The sequence below is a fragment of the Terrapene carolina genome, unplaced genomic scaffold (genome assembly GCF_002925995.2).
Source record: "Terrapene carolina triunguis isolate 2854851 unplaced genomic scaffold, T_m_triunguis-2.0 Scaffold998, whole genome shotgun sequence".
Classification (NCBI taxonomy): domain Eukaryota; kingdom Metazoa; phylum Chordata; order Testudines; family Emydidae; genus Terrapene; species Terrapene triunguis.
In genome coordinates this window covers 1,421,035-1,432,154 of record NW_020665349.1, presented here as the reverse complement: position 1 = coordinate 1,432,154, position 11,120 = coordinate 1,421,035, and the positions used below count along the sequence as shown (strand labels likewise).

The 11,120-nt window shown below is 46.9% G+C and overlaps 1 protein-coding gene across 8 annotated transcripts in view; it reads left to right on the top strand.

Moving 5' to 3' along the window:
• Positions 1 to 10,061, top strand: part of DCTN3 (dynactin subunit 3) — an 18,980-nt gene extending 8,919 nt beyond the window's left edge. For 3 of the 8 annotated variants that reach the window (XM_026661298.2, XM_026661296.2, XM_029913873.1), the window contains one exon: positions 1,055 to 1,675. The gene's annotated coding sequence lies outside the window, so the exon portion shown is untranslated. Of the gene's footprint in view, positions 1 to 1,054; positions 1,676 to 3,052; positions 3,846 to 7,411; positions 7,517 to 8,438; positions 8,473 to 8,538; positions 8,580 to 9,956 lie in introns of those variants that run through there. The other 5 variants (XM_029913870.1, XM_029913868.1, XM_029913871.1 and 2 more) reach the window with 5 other exon arrangements.
• Positions 10,062 to 11,120: the final 1,059 nt, after the last annotated feature.

Here is an 11,120-nt window from a genome sequence, read left to right as displayed (position 1 = left end):
CTATCAAGGGCTGCGTAGGTGCACAGCCACAGGGGCCTGGAGAGGACAGAGGTGGGGGTGGGTGGGGAGCAAGTTGGGGCGTGCAGGGCTGCGGCGGGGACAGGCGCCTCTCTCCCCACCACAGCCCTGGGGCAGCCTGCACCCCAAACCCCTCATCTCTGGCTTCACCCCAGAATCCCCACCCCCAGCCAGAGCCCTCACCCACCCCGAACCCCTCATCCCAGAGCCCTCACACCCTGCACCCCACGCACCCTCCTGTACTCCAAACCCCTCATCCCCAGACCCACCCCAGAGCCTGCACCCCAACCCTCTGCCCTAGCCCTGAGCCCCCTTGTTAACCCCTCATCCCTGGTGCCATCCCAGAGCCTGCACCCCCAGCCAGAGCCCTCACCCCCCCACATCCCAACCCTCTGCCCCAGCCCTGGGCCCCTCAGCCCCACCACAGCCACACATCTCCTCCATATTGGTGCACATGACAAAATTCATTCTGCACATGGATGTAAAAAATGAGAGGGCACATTGGTAAGGATACTAATAGCATTCTGCTCTTATATACCGTTACAACCTCAGTCTAGTTACTCCTCCTTACTGACTATGTTCAGACAGGATGTCAGGGATATAACCTAAGTCAGCAGAATCCCGGTCCTCCCCGACCACTTCACCGTGATGTCTCTGGTAATGTTATAACTTTTAAGAAGTATCAGAAGTATCTTTTCCTCTGCATTGATTGACGCCCTTGTCCAAAGGTGAATGATGAGATCTTGATTTTCCTTACAAGAGTGACACATAAACCCACTCTGTATTTTTAGCCATCATTTATACCATGCTAATCTCCACATGAGATCATCATGGGATGTTCTCTACATCCTACTGTGCGATGAATTCAGCCATAAGATATTGTATCCACTGTTTTTCTTTAACACCTAGGCACTCATACCACCATGAGGTACATAGGATGGATAGCTTGATGGTCTAGCTGTAACATTAGAAATGCCTTGTAATCTGCTTGTTGCAGGGTCTGGCCTCTGTTAATCTGCTCCTGTTTTAATTGCAGGTGCCACCGCTGAGTCAGTCGAAATGTCAGACGTATGAACTTGGCAGAACAGAGGGGTATTGCTGGAGACCATCGTTCTTTTCTTTTGCAAACCTTCCAGCTACTGTTTCACAGGTAGAGTACATCTGTCCACTTGGTGGATTCTCTTGCACTGCTTTCAAATGGCCTCATTCAAAAACCTGCTCAAGAACCAGTTCTTCAGTGATGGACCTACAGAGTTAGCCCACTAATTAAGGATCTGTTGAGGGGCAGTCAGGTATCGATAATATGCATTTAGACAAGCTGTTCTGCTGTGGATAAATGAGTCATTGGAGCGGGGGACTGGACCCAGTGTCACTGTGCCTCAGTGGGTCACGGCTGACAGTGCCAAACTCAGGGCAAACTGCTGTGAAATAGGGTAGACTCACCCCAAACTGCTGGTGGTTCTTTATTAGATCATACCAAACCAGTAACAAAATTAAACTTCTGTCTCGCCACACTGCACAACAAGAAGTCAAAAATACAGTCTTCAGGCACTCCAGCCCTTGTTTCACCACCCAGATACTGGATTCTATGATGAGTGGTTACCGAAAACCAATTTCATCAAATATAGGGTCCTTCTAATCTCAAGAGATCAGCCACTTAGCCAGGTCAATATATAACTCAGATCTTACCCAATAATCACAGTGGTGTTGTCAAGGCTGCTTCCCCACTTTGAACTTTAGGGTACAAATGTGGGGGCCTGCATGAAAACTTCTAAGCTTAACTACCAGCTTAGATCTGGTCCGCTGCCACCACTCCCAAAATGCTAATTCCCTTCCCTGGGTAGCCTTGAGAGATTCTTCACCAATTCCCTGGTGAATACAGATCCAAACCCCTTGGATCTTAAAACAAGGAGAAATTAGCCATCCCCCTCCTTTCTCCCACCAACTCCTGGTGGATCAAGATCCAACCCCCTTGGATCTAAAAACAAGGAAAAATCAATCAGGTTCTTAAAAAGAAGACTTTTAATGAAAGAAAAAGGTAAAAATCAGGATGGAAAATAACTTTACAGGGTAATCAAACTTAAAGAGCCCAGAGGAATCCCCTCTAGCCTTAGGTTCAGAGTTACAGCAAACAGAGATAAACACTTTAGCAAAAAGGTACATTTACAAGTTGAGAAAACAAAGATAAAAACTAACACGCCTTGCCTGGCTGTTTACTTACAAGTTTGAAATAGGAGAGACTTGTTTAGAAAGATTTGGAGAGCCTGGATTGATGTCTGGTCCCTCTCAGTCCCAAGAGCGAACCACCCCCAAAACAAAGAGCACAAACAAAAGCCTTCCCCCCACCAAGATTTGAAAGTATCTTGTCCCCTTATTGGTCCTTTGGGTCAGATGTCAGCCAGGTTACATGAGCTTCTTAACCCTTTACAGGTAAAAGGATTTTGGAGTCTCCGGCCAGGAGGGATTTTATAGTACTGTACACAGGAGGGCGGTTACCCTTCCCTTTATAGTTATGACAGATGTCAATCCTTGAGTAACTAAAAACAGACACACACACAAGTCCTTATATCAGGTTTGTAGCAGTGATGGAATAGCCTGCTCGCCTGTGAAGTCTCTCTCTGATAACGTCCAAAAGATTGGAAGGTCTTCAGTCCGTAGTTCAAAATGCTCCTTTTACTTGTAAATCTACCGTCCAGAGAATCAGGGCAGGAAACAGACAAAATGGAGATAGCTCAGGGGTCTTTTATATCATTTGCCACATGCCTGGAAATGTACTGTCTCTGCTTGTGGAAAGGTACTGGCCTAAGATGGAGTCCAGGGTCACATGAGCGTAACACATGTCCTTGCATAGCTTGATGACTCTCAGGGGGTAGCCATTGCCCATATTCTTGCTGAGGTGTCCACATGCCATGCATCTGAAGAAGTGAAGTTTTTTTTACCCACGAAAGCTTATGCCCAAATAAATCCGTTAGTATTTAAGGTGTCACCGAACTCCTTGTTGTTTTTGTAATTACCTGTACTGAAATTTCACTAGGACACTGGAGGACAGATAAGGACACGCACACAAGAAATGCTTTAGGATCTTCAGCGACCACAAATGGTTTAACGTCTTGTCCAAAAGACAGCCCCTCCAGCAGTATAGCACCAGAGATGGAGAGTGGATCAGTGTTGAATCAGAGAGGAATTCCTCTTAGGGTACATCTGGATTGAAAAACAAAACAAAAACTACAGTGTATCTCAGAGCCTGGGTGTGACAGGTTCCCTGAGGTACAACCTCAAACCGAAGTACCACTGAGCCTTCTGTCCCATCAGTCTGAACTTCCTTTCACATTGAGATGTTGTGACAAGCTGCAAACCTACTGCACTCACACAAACATCCACAGGCTGGGACACGCCCAGCTGCGTTACATGAATGCTTTTGCCAGCCACTCATGAACCAACAATAGAGAGGCTCCAGCCAGTTCCCCTAGCTCCCCAGTCTTGCACCCCTGAATTGTACTTCTTACCCTGGTTAAAAGCCTGACCAGTGTAAGTTTATTACCCAATCTTCCCCTCCCTCGATGGGGAAAGGACGTGCATAAGTTTTTGTTAACTGAGCTAAGATTTTTTTCCATGCACTTCACTCCAGCCCCCCTGTTTTAGGTAAAATATAAAACTGATGTATTAACTACAGCAAGGTGGAGTAGTGATTCTAAGAAATAAGTGTACAGATCAAAGTAGGTTATACCTTAGAAATCAAATCGCAATTTGAGTTCTCCAGAATCCTAGAACTGGAAGTGCATCCAGTCCGGTCCCCTGCACTCAAGGCAGGACTAAGTATTATCTAGACCAGGGGTTCTCAAACTGGGGGTCAGGACCCCTCAGGGGGTCGTGAGCTGTCAGCCTCCACCCCAAGCCCCGCTTTGCCTCCAGCATTTATAATGATGTTAAATATATTTAAAAGTGTTTTAATTTATAATGGGGGTCGCACTCAGAGGCTTGCTGTGTGAAAGGGGTCACCAGTACAAAAGTTTGAGAACCCCTGATCTAGACCATCCCTGCCAGGTGTTTGTCTAACCTGCTCTCAAAAACCTCCAGTAATGGAGATTCCACCACCTCCCTAGGCAATTTATTCCAGTGCTTGACCACCCTGACAGGAAGTTTTTCCTAATGTCCAACATAAACTGCCCTTGCTGCAATCTAAGCCCATTGCTTCTTGTCCTATCCTGAGAGGTTAAGAAAAATAATTTTTCTTCCTCTTCCTTGTAACAACTTTTTACATACTTGAAAATTGGTATCATGCCCCCTCTGTCTTCTCTTCTCCAGACTAGACAAACCCAATTTTTTCAATCTTCCCTCATAGGACATGTTTTCTAGACATTTCAACATATTTGTCATTTTTCTCTGGACTCTCTCCAATTTGTCCACATCCTTCCTGAAATGTGGTGCCCAGAACTGGACACAATACTCCAGTTGAGGCCTTATCAGCACGGAGCAGAGCGGAAGAATTACTTCTCCTGTCTTGCTTACAACACTCCTGCTAATACATCCCAGAATGATGTTTGCTTTCTTTTGCAACAGTGTTACACTGTTGACTCATTTAGCTTGTGATCCACTATGACCCCCAGATCCCTTTCCGCAGTACTCCTTCCTAGCCAGTCATTTCCCATTTGTATGTGTGTGCGCAAGTGATTCTTCCTTCCTAAGTGGAGTACTTTGCATTTGTCCTTATTGAATTTCATCCTATTTACTTCAGACCATTTCTCCAGTTTGTCCTGATCAGTTTGAATTTTAATCCTATCCTCCAAAGTACTTGCAACCCCTCCCAGCTTGGTATCGTCCACAAACTTTATAAGTGTACTCTGTATGCCATTATCTAAATCATTGATGAAGATACTGAACAGAACCAGACCCAGAACTGATCCCTGCGGGACCCACTCGTTATGCCCTTCCAGCATGACTGTGAACCACTGATAACTACTCTCTGGGAACAGTTTTCCAACTAGTTTTGCGCCCACCTTATAGTAGCTCCATCTAGATCATATTTCCCTAGTTTGTTTATGAGAGGGTCACTCGAGACAGCATCAAAAGCCTTACTAACATCAAGATATACCACATCTACCGCTTCCCCCCCATCCACAAGGCTTGTTACCCTGTCACAGAAAGCTCTCAGGTTGGTTTGACACGATTTGTTCTTGACAAATCCATACTGATTGTTACTTATCACTTTATTATCTTCTAGATGTTTGCAAGTTGACTTCTTCATTATTTGCTCCATTATCTTTCCTGGTACAGATGTTAAGCTGACTGGTCTGTAATTTCCCGCATGGGCGGCAAGTCCTATGGGCCCGTGGTGCCTGGGCACCAGGAATATTCCTGGCCCGGGACCCGGCTCCAGCAATGTTTGGGGCCAGGTCTCTCCCTCGGCCCCGCCTTCCGCTCCCGGGCCATTTAAAACAGCCCAGGGCCCCCACTTACCACTGGCAGCGCAATGGAGCTGAGTGGCTTCCTCCCTGCTCGCTCCACGCGGCTGCTGGCCCCTCCCTGCAGCCCCTGGGCGGGATGGGTCTGTGTCCCACCCCAAGCTCCCCTGCAGCCAGTAGGAAGCTGCGGGGGCAGTGCCTGGGGATAGCAGCACATGGAGACTCCTGGCCTGCCCTGCCTAGGAGCCCCAGGTAAGGCCTGCACCCCCTCCCTCCGCCCCCCATCCCCAAACTCCCTCCCAGAGCCAGCACCCAAACTCTGTCCCAGAGCCTGCACCCCTCACCCCCTCCTGCACACTCACCCCTTGTCCAAGCCCAGAGCCTACACCCAAACTCCATCCCAGAGCCTGCACCTTCACCCCCTGTCACGTTATTGACTTGAACTGGGACCATATAGAACATGGATGCAACCAAAGTCCTGTAGTGGCACCAAATCTTGTATAAAGGGGGTCAAATGAGGTGTTTCAGACAAGGTTATGGTTTACTGGTTATGATTATGTTGTCTGTGTGTGTATCAATTTTGTAGTTGAAGTTATGAATATTGGCTGTATACTGTCTGTACTTCAAACTTATGCTATGCTTCTGGGTGACACCCCAGACAAGTTGGTGTTAGCTCTGCCTAGCCTGCTTGATGGCCCATTAAGGACCATCAGCTATACAATTGACCCATTGAGAGAAGGCAGATACGCCTTGTAACTCAGCAAAGTATGCAGGGACTGGCCCATGTGACTCCAGACTCCATTTTGCTGTAATTTTCCACAGTAAGGACAAAGAGGTGTTCTTACACCTGGAAAAGACTATAAAAGGCTGATGCCTCATCTCCATCTTGTCTTCAATCCTGCTTCTTACCTCTGGAGGGACTTTGCTACAAACTGAAGCTCTGAACAAAGGACTGAGGACCCATCCCAGCTGTGGATGTACTCCAGAGACTTGATTTGAACCTGCAGTTTATTCTGCTACAAGCCTGAACCAAGATTTTGCCATTACTGTATGTAATTGATTCCATTTAACCAATTCTAGCTCTCATCTATATCTTTTTCCTTTTATGAATAAACCTTTAGATTTTAGATTCTGAAGGATTGGCAATGGCGTGATTTGTGGGTAAGATCTGATTTGTATATTGACCTGGGTCTGGGGCTTGGTACTATGGGATCAGGAGAACCTTTTTACTATTCCTGGGGTATTGGTTTTCATAACCATTTGTCCCCATAACGAGCGGCACTGGTGGTGATACTGGGAAACTGGAGTGTCTAAGGGAATTGCTTGTGTGACTTGTGGTTAGCCAGTGGGGTGAGACCGAAGTCCTCTTTGCCTGGATGGTTTGGTTTGCTTTAGAGGTGGAAAAACCCCAGCCTTGGGCTGTAACTGCCCTGTTTTAAGCAATTGGTCCTGAATTGGCACTCTCAGTTGGGTCCTGCCAGAACCAGCATCATTACACCCCCTCCTGCACCCAGAACCCAAACTCCATCCCAGAGCCTGCACCCCAGACCCCCTCCTTCACTCCCACCCAAACTCCCTCCCAGAGCCCAACCTCTCACCCATCCTGCACCCCAATCCCCTGCCCCAGCCCAGGGCCTGCACCCCAGAGCTCCTCCCCCCCACCCAAACTCCCTCCTAGAGCCTTAGGCAAGTGGGGGGCAAAGTTTGGGGGGGGGGTTGGGCACCACCAAAATTTCTACAAACCTGCGACCCCTGATTCCCCGGGTTTTCCTTATTTCCCTTTTTAGCGATGGGCACTATTTTTGCGCTTTTCCAGTCTTCTGGAATCTCTCCCGTCTTTCATGACTTGTCAAAGATTTTAATTGGTAGTGGCTCAGATATCTCCTCAGTCAGATCCTTGAGTATTCTAGGATGCATTTCATCAGGCCCTGGTGATTTGAAGACATCTAACTTGTCTAAGTAATTTTTAACTTGTTCTTTCTCTATTTTAGCCTCTGACCCTACCTCATTTTCACTGGCATTCACTACGTTAGTCGTCCCATCGCCACCATCCACCTTGGTGAAAACCGAAACAAAGACCTCATTAAGCACCTCTGCCATTTCCACATTTTCTGTTATTGTTCCTTCCCCCCCCCCCCCCCCCCCCCATTGAGTAACGGGCCCACCCTGTCCTTGGTCTTCCTCTTGCTTCTAATGTATTTGTGGAATGTTTTCTTGTTACCCTTTATGTCTCTGGCTAGTTTGATCTCGTTTTGTGCCTTGGCCTTTCTAATTTTGCCCCTACAGACTTGTGTTGTTTGTTTATATTCATCCTTTGTAGTTTGACCTAGTTTCCACTCTTTTTTGAGTTTCAGATAATTGAAGATCTCCTGGTTAAGCCAGGGTGATCTCTTGCCATCCTTCCTATCTTTCCTATGCAGTGCGATAGTTTTCTCTTGTGCCCTTAATAATGTCTCTGAAAAACTGCCAACTGTCTTCAATTGTTTTTCCCCTTTACTTGCTTCCCATGGGATCTTACCTACCAGCTCCCTGAGTTTGCTGAAATCTGCCTTCTTGAAATCAGTTGTCTTTACTGTTCTGTTCTCCCTCCTACCATTCCTTAGAATCGTGAACTCGACCATTTCATGATCACTTTCACCCAAGCTGCCTTCTGCTTTCAAATTCTCAACCAGTTCTTCCCTATTTGTCAAAATCAAATCTAGAACTGCCTGTGACGTTGAGTGTAATATAATATCTCATTGAAAGGGGACAGGGCCAGAAAGAGTTAATTAACTCACAGACTGACCTGACCCATGGCCGAACTTTAGAGACTGGTTAGGAAGATCTGTAAATGAACAGAGCTTTGAAATGCAGCCCGCATTGTTAGAGATAGAAGGGGAGATGTTTGCTCAGGTCTTGTGATGTAAGCAAACAAGTCTTGTCTATTGTTAGAGCTTTGATTCAAAGATCAAAAAAGGAATATTAACATTTAGGAAGATACTTGAGGGAAATAGTATTATTGTCTCTGTCTCTTCGAAGGTTGTGGTAACCTGTAGCTGAACTGTTTAATGGATAAATTACCCTGTGCTAATTGCCAGGATGTTTGGAAGAAGGAAAGTTAAGCCTATTGTTTTCTCAGGCCAAAAAGCTGCAGGAAATGTATAAAAACCTTGGGACTCGATCCTTCATCTCAGATCTGCTTTGGGTTTGAAGAGGGGGAAACCTTAAGCCATAAGGATTGAGATCCCCAGTCACTGACTGGAGTCACCCTGAGCATGGACATTGGACTATAACCTATGGACTATTTCTAATAGGACTTTTGGCAACTACAAGCCCATCTCTGCTATGTCCCTGAATCTCAAGAATTGAATTAAAGTCTGTCTGTATATTGATCTTTTAACCAACACTCTTTTTTTCTTTTTTAATAAATTTTAGTTTAGTTAATAAGAATTGGCTATAAGCGTGTATTTTGGGTAAGATCTAAGTTATCATTTGATCTGGGTCTGGAACTTGGTCCTTTGGGATCAGGAGAACCTTTTCTTTTATATGATGAAATAAGATTTTCAGAATTTATCATCATATGTTTGACATATGTGTCTGGATGGAGGCCTGAGGCTGGGTACTTTAAGGGAACTGTGTTGTCTGAACTTCTGAATAACCAGTGAAGGTAATACAGAGGCTGTTTTGGGCTGGTTGGTAAATCTAAGTATTGGAATATCCACCAGCTTCTGGGGTTTGTCTGCCTGGTTCTGTTTGCAGTTCACCCTAATTGAGTGACATCAGCTGGCTCCCGCAGCACCGTCACACAGCCTCTCCCCTGATAGCTATCTCCACCTTCTGAAATAAAAAATTGTCTCCACTACATCCAAGAACTCGTTGGATAATCTGTGCCCTGCTGTATTATTTTCCCAAGAGATGTCTGGGTAGTTGAAGTCCCCCATCACCACCAAATCCTGTGCTTTGGATGATTTTGTTAGTTTAAAAAAAATCTCATCCACCTGGTTTGGTGGTCTGTAGTAGACACCTACCATAACATCACCCTTGTTTTTTTACCTCTTTTATCCTTACCCAGAGACTTTCAACAAGTCGGTCTCTTATTTCTCTCTCAACCTCCGTCCAAGTGTATACATTTTTAATATATAAGGCAAAACCTCCTCCCTTTTTTCCCTGCTTGTCCTTCCTGAGCAAGCTGTATCCTTCTATACCAATATTCCCGTTATGTGTATTATCCCACCAAGTCTCCATGATGCCAACCAGGTCATAGTTGTGTTTATTTACTAGCATTTCGAATTCTTCCTGCTTATTCCCCATACTTCTCGCCTTAGTATACAGACATCTAAGCTACTGATTTGATTTAACGCCCCCGTTCTGACTTATCTCTCCCTTATTTCTGCTATAACAGCCCATGCTCCCATCAGATTCCGACCCTTCTCCCAGGTCTCTGCTTTTGACTTACCTGTGGGCTTTGGTCACCTGCCTCCGTTGAACCTAGTTTAAAGCCCTCCTCACTAGGTTACCCAGTCTGTAGCCAAACATGCTCTTCCCCTTCTTCGATAGGTGGACCTGATCTCTGTTTAGCAGCCCTTCTTCCTGGAACAGCATCCCGTGGTCAAGGAAGCCGAAGCCATCCTGGCAACACCATCTTCGCAGCCAGGCATTCCGAGACCCCTACCCTTGACTGGAACGACTGAAGAGAACAGCACCTGCGCTCCTAACTCCCTCACCCTTACTCCCAGAGCCCTATAGTCATTTCTGATCTGCTGAGGGTCATACTTCGCAGTATCATTAGTGCCCACATGGATGAGTAGCATGGGGTAGTAGTCAGAGGGCCAGATGATCCTCAACAATCCCTCCGTAATGGCTCGGATACAGGCCCCTGGCAGGCAGCATACCTCCCGGGCTGGCATGTCCGGGCGACAGATGGGTGCCTCTGTCCTCCTCAGAAGAGAGTCTCCAACCACCCCTACTCACTACATGCGTCTGACGAAGTGGGCATTCACCTACGAAAGCTTATGCTCCAATACGTCTGTTAGTCTATAAGGTGCCCCAGGACTCTCTGTTGCTTTTTACAGATCCAGCCTAACGCGGCTACCCCTCTGATACTTCACTACCCTACGTTTCCTACTGGGAGTGGTGTCTGTGATCCTCCGAGCCTGGGGGGTACATGGCTTCTCTTCAACCTTTTGGGGGTGATTCCTCATCACTCGTTGCCAGGGCAGCATAACAGTTCTCCATCACCATGGTGGGGGGTTGGGAGTAGGGGTGGAGCAATTCCTGCTGCCAGAAGTAACCAGCTGCCTGTGTCATCCCTGTACCAGAGCCTTTTCCTCCTCCCCGGTGGCATGACAGCAGTCCTCTCTAGCTGGATAGTGTCCTCAGCCTTGAAGTCTCCATATGAATACTCTCAAGGAATTCCTCATGGGCTCGGAGGAAGCTCCTCAGCCCAGGCCAGCCACCTCCTCCTGTAGCTCTCCCACCTGCTTCCCGAGAGATCCTACCAGCAGGCACCTTTCACACTGGATGGTCTCCCCAACCTGGCTGTCTGAGAGTGGGAAATGCAGGCCACAGTCTCTGCAAGTCCAGACCAGGATCTGGGGAGAGGCATCCACAGCTAGGTTGTCTGTCTGGATACTGGCGCAGGTGGAGGAGACAGGAGCAGCGTTGGCACTGGTGATGTGGCCCTTTCTTACCATAACGATTATATTACGTCTCCCTCCCACA